The sequence below is a fragment of the Triticum dicoccoides genome, chromosome 2B (genome assembly GCF_002162155.2).
Source record: "Triticum dicoccoides isolate Atlit2015 ecotype Zavitan chromosome 2B, WEW_v2.0, whole genome shotgun sequence".
NCBI classification, from domain to species: Eukaryota; Viridiplantae; Streptophyta; class Magnoliopsida; order Poales; family Poaceae; genus Triticum; species Triticum dicoccoides.
This window is the reverse complement of record NC_041383.1, coordinates 4147546-4161370: the sequence shown is the minus strand read 5'-3', so window position 1 is coordinate 4161370 and position 13825 is coordinate 4147546. Positions and strand designations below refer to the sequence as shown.

The following is a 13825-nucleotide window of genomic DNA, read 5'->3' as shown; positions in this document are numbered from 1 at the left end:
GATGGAGAAGTCTTTAAAAGTGATAATGGCAAATTTATTTATGTCATCTTTGAACTTACCATGTCATAAATGGTTTGATTACATCTTCACAGACATTCCACTCATAGTGGTGTTCCGGGAGGTGTAAGTTATGAAACTCTTTTCACAACTCATCAGACATTCGCTAAACTTGTAACTCAGATATTCCTTTCCGCAATCAAATTGTAGAAATATAATTACCTTGTTACAATAACTTCTACTTCATTTCTGAAAACCTTTTCAATGATTTCAAAAGATCCAGACTTACGTCTCATCAAGCAAATATCCATATATCTACTTGAGTCATTTCTGAAGATATATAAACCCACTACTTGCAACGACATTTATTTAACTACACACATCATGATGTATGATCACCAATAAGTTTGTTGTTCGTTCCTTATGTCCTATGGACGGTATTTCAGGCACTTCACTTTTCGGAGGAAATTTGCAAGTGTCAGATGATTCGAAATCAAACGACTTCAAAATCCATCATAGTGGGATTTTTTCATGCGGGTTTCTCCAATGTGACCAAATGCAGTGCCACACATGTGTGGTATTTTCATAGTCTTGCGACATTTAGCGTCAGCGTTATGGATGTATCATTTTACCATCAATATTCTTAACATACATCCCATCTTGGATGGAAGCATGGCCCTTCATGTTATTCATAATACTGAACATCAAAAGTTCTCTTATGACCAACCTTTTTGCAAGAAACCTTATGCAAAGGGCTAGAGTGTAAGAAACTCTAAAATGAATTATGAAAGAAAATACATAGGTAATACATCGATGGAAGGTATAGTAACGTTTACTATGTTCCCAACACGTATTAAAACCTCATTCCTGGCTAGTCTTTTTAGGCCATAGTAGCTCTTACATTGATTCGCAATGGAATGCAATCGAGCAGGTATCTTTGTGATTAACTCACAATACCCAAGAATTAGTGATTAACATGTTTAACCATAATTCCCAAGAACTATATCTTTGACCAGCCTTCTATACATCAAAAACTTGTATGACATTCATACATGAGCTGGATATTCCAGTCATCTTTCTTTCTGCCTTTATACTTCTAACAGTTTAACTTTTAGTATTTCTCCTACTCGCAAAAGAAGCACCCAACTTAAGAGTGGAGTTAGCCCCGGACTTCCTAGGCGTGTAAGTGACACTAAAACCCTTTGGACACTTCCTTTCTCTTTAAGTTGTTGTTTTATTTACCTTTCATCATATGACAGGCGTTCTTCTGGATCCCTCTCTTATCAGTCTAATGCATAGTAAACACTTTAATAATAATTTGCAAACAAACATTGCTTTGTTTGTATCTGAAAAAGATTTTCAGCTCCATGAATATCACATAACTATCCCAAACTTTCGAAGTTCGGGTCTCATGGAAGCAAACATATTGCACTTGACCGCAACGGAATTCTAGCTTTTGTATCGAAGGACGAGAGTCTCATCATCCATAGCATTTAGCGGGAGTATACGGAAAGCATGCGATAGGACAAAATCCTTCTCGACTACTTTGAGGACAATCCTCACATTATGTTACCACTCGTAAAGTTTTAACCAGATATTTAACAACTATTCAATTTTAACAGGGAAGTTGGAAACGCGAGCCATTATTCTATAACTATTTTGCAAGAAACACTTAGACAGTGTTCATAATTAATTGCACTGAGAATTAAGCATGTTAATTCAATAGTGCGCTCCCACTCAAATCAATATCTCTCATAATTGATTTAGAGTGGTTCAAGATCCATATTTCTATTCCATGCCATTGACGGGTTCATCACTGATGACACGAATTTCAATCGGTAGGCCAACTTGCCGATCACATCTCTATGTGATTCTTGTTCATCTTTCGATGGGCATGTTCCTAGCTCAGGACTCTCCTGCCTGAACATCAAAGGCAACCAAGTGATCTTGTTGCGATGTGTGACCTCACCTGCCTCATTTCTATCGATTCGTTCGTGCTCATGTGTACATGGCGCACCCCGAAAAGATACGAATTTCAGACGGTGCTACACTTGGGAGAACACTAACTACTTGATATTTTTGTGAGAGATCACCCTAATAAAAAGCGACTACCGCGCAATCAAGAAGGGTGCATCATAAGGGATAAACATCTCAGGCAATCCATAATAGCATGATATGGTATAGCCCTTTCTGATGGAGAAGTCTTTCATTTCTTCGTCTTTGGCATTTGCGTCGTCGTTCACCGTCGCTAAGATTACCACCACCTTGTCGATGCACCTTATAATATTGCTATCTCTATAGCTAATAAAATAATTGCATTACTTAAGGTTGACACACAGGTCATTAAAGTGACAATCGTATGGCTCCAGCCATCATGCCGAATCATGACACACAGGTCATGTTAATTTACATTATATAGTCATATCGTACATAATCAAATTATTATGAGCACTGCTATACCACATCACATGCAAACCATCCTGCAAAACCAAGTTAGACGCCTCTAATCGGTTCATACAAAAAAAGGTTTTACGTGGCTTCTAAGGTTTCGAAACAAACCGAAGCTACCAACGTCCATCATCAAGTATGATTTATTCAAGTCGCTAGATTAACTTTGCAGGGTGTATGAAACACGAGATAATAAAATCTCGAGACCCATACTGAACTTCGTCATACGCATGACCCCCCCGCAGATCATATCTGCATTGCCCTTTCGCCTGCTAAATTTCATCTTTCTTTTTAACTATGGAGGAATTCAATGAACTGTTAGCACTTCGTTGATCAATCAAGATCACAGATTGCCAGAACATTGAAACTCCACCATACTGTTATCAAGATCAGAAATATGCAAATTCCAGGGAAGCAACAAGAACATCGGGTAACAGATTTCATCTGTCACCGGCATAAATAATTTTCAGCAATAGATCTCATCTACTACCTAATTATATTATGCAATACCCATACATCTCTATGTATTCTAGATCGCAACCTGCATCTACGCATAACACGGCTCGTGATGCCACTGTAGGGGAACGCAGCAGAAAACAAAAAAATTCCGACCTACGCACCAGCCCAGGACAACTATGGAGATTGCATACATGGTTTGATCTTTTCGTTACCGACTCGTAGCGCAGCGGGAAGTAGAGTCGATGACAAACAGCGGTGCAGATCCCCGCAGCTAGGATTTACAACCTCCCAACCGCGAGGATGTATACCCTCATTCGCCCACGGACAGCCCTCTGGGAGGCGGTCGGACAGTCCCTCGGACGGTGTCGCGGACAGCCCTTCGGGAGGACCCTCAAAACTCGGACGGTCACTCGGACAGCCCTTCGGGAGGATTCACAGAACTTGGACCGTCATTTGAACAGCCCTTCGGGAGGCACTCTGTGACGCCCTCAATTCAATCGTACACTAATCATACACGCAAATGTGTACGATCAAGATCAAGGACTCACGGGAAGATATCACAACACAACTCTAGACACAAATTAAAATAATACAAGCTTTATATTACAAGCCAGGGGCCTCGAGGGCTCGAATACATCAGCTTGAATACAAACGAGTCAGCGGAAGCAACAATATCTGAGTACAGACATGAGTTAAACAAGTTTGCCTTAAGAAGGCTAGCACAAAAGCATCTACGATCGAAAAGGCAAGGCCTCCTGCCTGGGAGCCTCCTAACTACTCTTGGTCGTCGGCGTCCGTCACGTGGTAGTAGGCACCCTCGGGGTAGCAGCCGTCGTCAAAGGTGGCATCTGGCTCCTGGACTCCACCATCTGGTTGCAACAACCAGAAAGAAGAAAGAAGGGGGAAAAGGGGGAGCAAAGCAACCGTGAGTACTCATCCAAAGTACTCGCAAGCAAGGATCTACACTACATATGCAACATTATCAACGGAAGGCTGTATATATGGACTGGGCTGCAGAAATGCCAGAATAGGGAGAAGGCCTAGTCCTATCGAAGAGTAGCATCTTCTCGAACCCACCATCTTGCAGCAACAGGAGCGAATAGAGTAGCATAAAGTAAAGCGGTAGTAGTGTTATCAACCTCGGCCAGAGATCCTTTCTCGACTCCCTGCGAGAAAGCAATCCCAGAGCCATACTATCCAGTTATCATCACAATCAAATCCTCATCACCATCTAGTTCTCATCACAAGTATCCAGTTCTAGTTGTATCGATCGGGATACAACTCCAAGTGTCCGTTACCATAGGACAGGCTATCGATAGATGTTTTCTTCCCTGCAGGGGTGCACCAACTTACCCACCATGCTCGCTTAACTCTGGCTGGGCACACTTTCCAGGGTCATGCCCGGCCTCGGCCAAACAATACGCCGCAACCCGACCTAGACTTAACAGAGAGGTCAGCACGCCGGACTAAACCTATGCCCCCAGGGGTCATGGGCCATCTCCCCGGAAACTCCTGCACGTTGCGTACGCGGCCGGTGAGCAGACCTAGCTACCTCCTTCAACAAGGCAGGCGCTTGCGCAGTCCAACCCGGCGCGCGCCACTCAGTCGCTGACGTCTATTAAGCTTTGGCTGATGTATACGACGCAGAACGCCCATACTATGCCCACGTGATGGTTAGTGCTATCAGGCCAGAGGCCCCTTGGATCAAATATCCAAATCGTAGTGGATTAGGAACACGCGGTAACAAGCAGAGATTCACGAAAGAGGTGACCCCGTTGCCCCATCTCGAGGACTTGCGGCAAGGGCTAAGAATGCCCGGCCACGCCTCGTAATTATCTCACGGGCACCTTCCAGGTCAACCCGTCTCCACATCACTTTCCAAGTAACAGTTGTAAAGTCCAAGTATCCGTGTGTCCAAACATCAAGAGGAAAACCCAAGGAATCACCCTCGGTGGGTTCCACTCAATGTAATCATCAAGGTGAACGTAGAGGAATCACCCTCGAGGTTCACACTTGAGGGGTTGCACGACAGAGTCGTATCGGAAGTGGTTAAAGAGGAAATCAGCCTCGATGACCACGACCGAATAGCTACACTACAGGGTTAACATCAGAAGTGTTGTAGAGGTCTCACCCTCGGCACTCGATAGTATCCCAGTAGTGTCGAGCAACTAAGGGGAAAGTGATGTGCGGTGCCGGGGCCTGGTCTTCGATCCCGTTGATCGGGTCTTCAAATGATGAAGCAGGGGCAACAAGGACAAGGTGGGGGTCACTGATGGATCACTAACCAACCTATACTAAGCAGTTTAGGATAAGCCGGTAAGGTAACAATAAGCAGGTTACAAAAGGAGGCTATGCATCAGAATAGGAGCAAACAATAACAATAGCAAAATCTAATGCAAGCATGAGAGAATGGAATGGGCGATATCGGGATGATCAAAGGGGGGGCTTGCCTGGTTGTTCAGACGAGACGGAGGGGTCGTCGGTGACGTAGTCAATCACAGGGGCATCAGCATCATCAAGGGGTCTACCGAAGAGAAGAGGGGGGAGAAACAGTAAATACATAGCAAGCAAGTGCATAACAAGAGAACAGGTAGAGCTAGACGTATTGTAACGCGGTGCTACACGATACCGGTGAAGGGGGAAGTCCGCCGGGAATGTTTTCCCGGTTCCGGACCTATGTCAGACAAAAGACCGGAGGGGGAAAGTTCCATGTTCAGATAGTTAGAGGCCTCTGACAGGTAAACGGACCATGTTTTCGGATTCCTCTCGTCGTTCTAAGCAACTTTCATGTATAAAATTTTTTCATCCGAGTTACGGATTATTATCTATGATTTCTAAAGTTTTAAACAATATTTTAAAATTCTGGATTTATTATTAATTCGAAAATAAACTGCAATTTGCCATGGGTACACGGAGTGTACCCACATGGGGTTATGATAGGTGGGGCCGGTCAAAGTCAACAAGTCAAAGTTGAATGGGTCAAAAAGTGAACAGTGCATGTGGGTCCACATGTCATATGCTATACCTATAAACAAATAAATAAAACAAACCTAATTAATGGGGGACCAAACGTCATCTGTTACCAGACTAATTTAGCACCACCTAGCTCTAATCAACAAGGGCCGGCCTGGTTGCACGGCCAGCCTCACGGGTGTGTACACAAACGCACACATAGCACATAACCAAGCTTGGATGGGGCAAGCTCTCTGGTAGTCTCGTGGGTTTCTTCACGGTTCAGTTTCGTCAGTTGTTTCTTCAGCAAACAACCTTGCAGCTACGAGCCAGAGTGACCAGCAAACAGCAGCGGTAGCAGTTAAGGAAACAGCAGCGACGGCAGTAGCTATGCAGCGGCAGTAGTAGCAAGAAACAGCAGTAGCAAGAAGGCAACAACATGGCTCGGCAGCAGCAGTAGCAGTTAGTAGCGGAGCAGCAGCTAATCAACAAGCAGCAGGACGAGCAGCGGCAGTGCATCAGCAACCGCAAAGCAGCAGCCGAGCAAACGCACGCGCATCACGGCGCCAACATGGCCGAGCTCGGGGACAGCCGCGCCAGGCAGCGGCGGGCGCGGACGGCGTCAGGCGCAGCAGGGCGCGCGCGGATGGGGATGGGACGGCTCCGGCCAGGGCAGGCGACGACCGGTGAGAGGGCGGCGCAGGCGCGGCCGGTGAACAGGGGGCCAACATGGCGTGCGGCGACGGTTGCCGCGGCGACGACAGAAGGTAGCAGCGAGTGGGGGCGCGGCGTCTAGCGGCGAAATACGGCCTAAATCAGAGGAAGAATCAAAGGGGATCGAAGGGAATCGGACGAGGTGGCCTCACCGGGCCCTGTAGTTGTGCAAAGGCGAGCTCGGGGGAGGCTCGGTGGAGCGAATCGACGGCGGCGATGGCTGTGGCGGGGAAGACGGCTCGATCCCAAAGTTTGACGGTGCCCCGACTTGAACCGGTGGTTGTAGTCGAAGTAGACGAGCCCGACGCGTCTCCTGACTAGGTTTCAGCCCGCGGGAAGCTCGGTGGCCGCGACAACGATTGGGCGGCGGCGACTGCGTCTTCGGGCGCGGACGAACTCGAGGGGGAGAGAAACGAGCGAGGGGAACGGGCGTGCTAGGGTTACAGGGGAAGAGTGAGGGGGCACAGGGGCTTGCTCTTATCCCCTCCGTGGCGCAGCAGTGCGCGGAGGCGAGCTCCCAGCGGCCATGGCGCCTCGGCCTTCTCCTGTTGCGGGAGGAGGTCGAAAGGCTGACCAAATTGGGCCAGGCCATACTGTATGCACTAGAGCCCCACATGCACAGTAGTTTAGGTCTTTCATCTTTCCATTTTTATTTTTATTTTGTTTCAGATTCTGCTCTGTTTTGCATTTTTAATAAATAGCAATTGTATTTTGTTTAACCTGAAACTTGACACCTAAATACCATGCGATGCTATGAGCTAGCACAACAAGTTCTATCTTATTTTGAAAAGTGTAAATATTTACTTAAATTGAAAAGGATCAATTAAAAGCTGTTGGTCCAATTTTAAACAGGTTAAGGGGGTACTTTAGTAATTCCAATAATATTGGTTTATTCAACACAATTAGTTAGTGAATTTTTGCAAACTAGCGAACATTTTTGTTTTACCGGTTGAAGAATTAATAGTTTGACTTTAATTTAAATTAAATTTGAATTCAGTTTGGTTCAAAGTGAGATTAGAATCTTAACAGCGATGACATGGCACCATTAGGGTGTGTGGTTACTGTAGCTTTATTACCGGGGTGTTACAAATCTCCTCAACTACAAGAAATCTCGTCCCGAGATTTAAGAGGTGGAGTTAAAGGGGAAGGTTCTGGTTACAAAATTCTAATGGATCTTCTCGGTCTTGGTTGCTCTTCTCGAAGTGGTCGATCCCTTCCTTTGATGTCTTCATTTCTCTACTTCAGGGCATCCTGACGAAGTTTGTCATTTTTCCTCCAGGTCTTCATCGTACTTACGAAAAAGATAAGGGGGGGGACTCAGGAAGGGCGAAGCTCAATACATGTTAGGTACCTGGGGGGCTATCTCAGTGTACGAGGCATCTCTCGAGTTGAAATTTAAGAAAGACATCGAGAGCAAAGCAAGAAGCTGCAATAAGAAGCTTTAAGCGGGTAGGCAATCATTTGTTGCCTGAAACAGAGGGCGAAAGGGGGTTCAGTGCAATGGGAATAAGTATTGCGTCTGACACCATAATAAATCACTAGGAAGGTGGCTCATGATTCTCATACGAAGTCAAGCGGGTGGAATAACTTTGGAAATAGGGATGCATAGGTGAGTCAGGTTTCGATCATGTAGAACTGTGGGTTATGGGCCCACCATGTGGGTTAAAAGTAGGAAGGACACTGACAACTTGCTAGCAAGGCATGTCAAAGGATAGCCTGTCAGTTATGTTGGCAACAATGTTGGTACCAAGGGCGAGGGACGAAGAGAACCATTTTCCTGCTCGTAATACGAGGCGGACCAATAGGCAAAGTTCTCGTCCATCGGTGGTTACCGGAATGTCATCAGCAATAGTAACAGGGTCACACTGACAGAGTTGTAAACCGAGGTGTTTCCATAAGCAGGGAATTATTTCTGCTTATAACATATATAGATCACAAGAAAGGTTGAGTAAACCAATGGAAAGGAAAATGTGTTTATTATGATAACCAGACCAATGGAAAGGAAAGATGTTTATACCCAAGTGTTAGAGTATAACTTTCCCAAGGAAAGGCAGAGCATGATAGGGCTCCAAGTATTGAGCCGTTTAGACAGGGGGCAAGGAATTTATGAGGTTTACCCATACAACGGTGTTTGGATAATTGATCAAGAACAGTTAGCATTGCGCTCCCAATGTTCTTGTTGATGATCAGAGTACCACACACTTGCTTCGGGATAGTGTTGACATGGCCATCGGGGAAATGTCAGACTTCGGATACACAAAGGATCCATCGGAACAACTTATAAAATAAGTCATACAATATCAGCAAGGAAAAGATGAGGATGGGGCACACGGGCTCAGAAACAATTCATCGAGGGGGGTAAGGATGTTATTTCTCATCATGAATTCGGTTGATAACCTTGAAAAGTTTGGAATGATGATGATGATCACGACACATTTGTCGAGAGGTTTCATGAAGATGTAATCGATCAACGACGACATTAAGCAAAAGAAATGATGAAGTGTAAGGTTAATTGAATCGCGAGTACGACACAAACTCGAAAGCAAGCTTGCTGTTCATGGCAAAATGGTATGACGAGGAAGATCGACATAAGCTTAGCTCGTCGTCGAAAATTGTGCTCCGGAAAGGACCTGGTAGCACAGTTAAAATTTAGCATGATAATGATATAACCGATCAAGCTAGGAATGATGTGATGGAGTATCATTCCAATGAGAATTCACAAGTGGTAGTGCAATGACACAATATACTTGAGATAACAAGGGGCAATACTTGAGGTAGATCAAAAATAGAGGTTAGACATATGAAATGATCTGCAGAAGACAAGTATTTTAACTTGTCCAGGAAATGGAGTTAAGGAGAAACTATGGTCGGAACCACGGTTACGAATGATCAAACCACCGATACAAGATGAACTTATAAGAAAGGGTAATCATATTTACGAGCAGCTTCCACGATAAGTTCTACATCGGGTCCATGGGCATGAACACAAGGGTTCAAGGTCGACTCCCACTTTTTCAATGCATAACCTTTCATTCACTCCTCGTTTTTCAAAGAAAATGTAGTGCAGAGGATTTATCTGGCGAAGTACCAGAAGAGTAAGACTCGTGAGAACTCTCGGGTTCACTCGGATTACGGAAGGCATAAGTTCAACCCATAGGGGCATCTTTACGAATCTATACCACCATCAACCAAGCAAAAGATACGAGTTCGAAAGCAGAGTATCGAAGTCAAAGCAGATGATACAATATACTGAAGGTATTATGTATCAGGGAAATACTGATAAGATTTTGGATGTGAAGGACACTGTCGGATAACAACCCAACAATGGATCTGGCGATTCACGACAGAGTTGATGTGAGTATCGGTAATCAATCAGATGAAGAAAGAATGCAAAGGCTTCGGATAATAGAAACATCTGAATAATTCGATGCTTAAATGCAAAGAAATCATGATTTCAAAAATAGAAGATCAGAAGCAGACGCTTTGATCAAAAGATAAGTAAGTTGAATAGCCTTAGGGATACAATCGACAACAAATCGATTGGTCGAGAAACAACTCTTGGTCAAATGACGTCCAAGCCGGAAGGATGAATTCTATGATCCGACTGAGGATTGCGAGCATCCGCAACATATTGAATCAACGGACTCAAAAGGATAGTGACAGAGGATGTCAATGAAGATTACTTGAAATATGGAATTAACCATAATGCAAGCAAACAAGAATTTCAACAGCAACAGGTTGCTGAGGATTTTTGGAAGATCAGATAGTATTTCAAAGAATTTTGAGAATCACACGAACAACTGAGGATGAACGAATCCTCGGTGAGTGCGAGGAATTATTCGAAGGGGAGGTATTCATGGGGCAAAGAACTGCAAGGCAGTAAGCTCAAAGGATTCTCGAAACAATAGAGAATTTTGGGGCATCTTGCAATAACAAGAGCATCGAGGAATGATTGTATGAATGGCAAGTGTATGTAGTTTTCCATAGGGGTTGACGGTGGAAGGGAATCGCAAAAGTGATGAGCACAAGTTCTCGAGCGAACATCGGAGAGTATCTTCGAAGGCTTCTGGGGGAGCAGGTGATCATCTGGAAGGAAGGGGCTCTCCGGGAGGAAGTCATTGCGAGAACCTAGCGTTAGAGTTAGTAAAATCGTTTAACCCGAATAGACGAGAGATCAGAGTCCCAGAGTATAGACGAGGAATAAAAGATCCTAATACCACCCAATGGCGACGTGGGCCCGTAAGACACACAGCCAGTGTTAGTAAAAGTTTTTCAGTGACTAGACTCAACTTCGGCCAAGTAGTTGGAAAGGGGGCTACCTACAGGCAGTCGGCTCTGATACCAACTTGTGACGCCCTCGATTCAATCGTACACTAATCATACACGCAAATGTGTACGATCAAGATCAAGGACTCACGGGAAGATATCACAACACAACTCTAGACACAAAATAAAATAATACAAGCTTTATATTACAAGCCAGGGGCCTCGGGGGCTCGAATACATAAGCTCGAAAACACAAGAGTCAGCGGAAGCAACAATATCTGAGTACAGACATGAGTTAGACAAGTTTGCCTTAAGAAGGCTAGCACAAAACAACAACGATCGAAAAGGCAAGGCCTCCTGCCTGGGAGCCTCCTAACTACTCTTGGTCGTCGGCGTCCGTCACGTGGTAGTAGGCACCCTCGGGGTAGCAGCCGTCGTCAAAGGTGGCATCTGGCTCCTGGACTCCACCATCTGGTTGCAACAACCAGAAAGAAGAAAGAAGGGGGAAAAGGGGAAGCAAAGCAACCGTGAGTACTCATCCAAAGTACTCGCAAGCAAGGATCTACACTACATATGCAACATTATCAACGGAAGGCTGTATATGTGGACTGGGCTGCAGAAATGCCAGAATAGGGAGAAGGCCTAGTCCTATCGAAGACTAGCATCTTCTCGAACCCACCATCTTGCAGCAACAGGAGGGAGTAGAGTAGCATAAAGTAAAGCGGTAGTAGTGTTATCAACCTCGGCCAGAGATCCTTTCTCGACTCCCTGCGAGAAAGCAATCCCAGAGCCATACTATCCAGTTATCATCACAATCAAATCCTCATCACCATCCAGTTCTCATCACAAGTATCCAGTTCTAGTTGTATCGATCGGGATACAACTCCAAGTGTCCGTTACCGTAGGACAGGCTATCGATAGATGTTTTCTTCCCTGCAGGGGTGCACCAACTTACCCACCACGCTCGCTTAACTCCGGCCGGACACACTTTCCAAGGTCATGCCCGGCCTCGGCCAAACAATACGCCGCAACCCGACCTAGACTTAACAGAGAGGTCAGCACGCCGGACTAAACCTATGCCCCCAGGGGTCATGGGCCATCTCCCCGGAAACTCCTGCACGTTGCGTACGCGGCCGGTGAGCAGACCTAGCTACCTCCTTCAACAAGGCAGGCGCTTGCGCAGTCCAACCCGGCGCGCGCCACTCAGTCGCTGACGTCTATTAAGCTTTGGCTGATGTATACGACGCAGAACGCCCATACTATGCCTACGTGATGGTTAGTGCTATCAGGCCAGAGGCCCCTTGGATCAAATATCCAAATCGTAGTGGATTAGGAACGCGCGGTAACAAGCAGAGATTCACGAAAGAGGTGACCCCGTTGCCCCGTCTCGAGGACTTGCGGCAAGGGCTAAGAATGCCCGGCCACGCCTCGTAATTATCTCACGGGCACCTTCCAGGTCAACCCGTCTCCACATCACTTTCCAAGTAACAGTTGTAAAGTCCAAGTATCCGTGTGTCCAAACATCAAGAGGAAAACCCAAGGAATCACCCTCGGTGGGTTCCACTCAATGTAATGATCAAGGTGAACGTAGAGGAATCACCCTCGAGGTTCACACTTGAGGGGTTGCACGACAGAGTCGTATCGGAAGTGGTTAAAGAGGAAATCACCCTCGATGACCACGACCGAATAGCTACACTACAGGGTTAACATCAGAAGTGTTGTAGAGGTCTCACCCTCGGCACTCGATAGTATCCCAGTAGTGTCGAGCAACTAAGGAGAAAGTGATGTGCGGTGCCGGGGCCTGGTCTTCGATCCCGTTGATCGGGTCTTCAAATGATGAAGCAGGGGCAACAAGGACAAGGTGGGGGTCACTGATGGATCACTAACCAACCTATACTAAGCAGTTTAGGATAAGCCGGTAAGGTAACAATAAGCAGGTTACAAAAGGAGGCTATGCATCAGAATAGGAGCAAACAATAACAATAGCAAAATCTAATGCAAGCATGAGAGAATGGAATGGGCGATATCGAGATGATCAAAGGGGGGGCTTGCCTGGTTGTTCAGACGAGACGGAGGGGTCGTCGGTGACGTAGTCAATCACAAGGGCATCAGCATCATCAAGGGGTCTACCGAAGAGAAGAGGGGGGAGAAACAGTAAATACATAGCAAGCAAGTGCATAACAAGACAACAGGTAGAGCTAGACGTATTGTAACGCGGTGCTACACGATACCGGTGAAGGGGGAAGTCCGCCGGGAATGTTTTCCCGGTTCCGGACCTATGTCAGACAAAAGACCGGAGGGGGAAAGTTCCATGTTCAGATAGTTAGAGGCCTCTGACAGGTAAACGGACCATGTTTTCGGATTCCTCTCGTCGTTCTAAGCAACTTTCATGTATAAAACTTTTTCATCCGAGTTACAGATTATTATCTATGATTTCTAAAGTTTTAAACAATATTTTAAAATTCTGGATTTATTATTAATTCGAAAATAAACTGCAATTTGCCATGGGTACACGGAGTGTACCCACATGGGGTTATGATAGGTGGGGCCGGTCAAAGTCAACAAGTCAAAGTTGAATGGGTCAAAAAGTGAACAGTGCATGTGGGTCCACATGTCATATGCTATACCTATAAACAAATAAATAAAACAAACCTAATTAATGGGGGACCAAACGTCATCTGTTACCAGACTAATTTAGCACCACCTAGCTCTAATCAACAAGGGCCGGCCTGGTTGCACGGCCAGCCTCACGGGTGTGTACACAAACGCACACATAGCACATAACCAAGCTTGGATGGGGCAAGCTCTCTGGTAGTCTCGTGGGTTTCTTCACGGTTCAGTTTCGTCAGTTGTTTCTTCAGCAAACAACCTTGCAGCTACGAGCCAGAGTGACCAGCAAACAGCAGCGGTAGCAGTTAAGGAAACAGCAGCGACGGCAGTAGCTATGCAGCGGCAGTAGTAGCAAGAAACAGCAGTAGCAAGAAGGCAA

At 45.7% G+C, this 13825-nt stretch overlaps 1 long non-coding RNA gene across 1 annotated transcript; it reads left to right on the top strand.

Annotated features, from left to right (window-relative positions):
- Positions 1–5633: 5633 nt before the first annotated feature.
- Positions 5634–12965, top strand: LOC119366745. The gene is made up of 3 exons (XR_005176096.1): positions 5634–5675; positions 8925–8928; positions 12868–12965. It is a non-coding gene; the product is annotated as an uncharacterized LOC119366745 (long non-coding RNA).
- Positions 12966–13825: the final 860 nt, after the last annotated feature.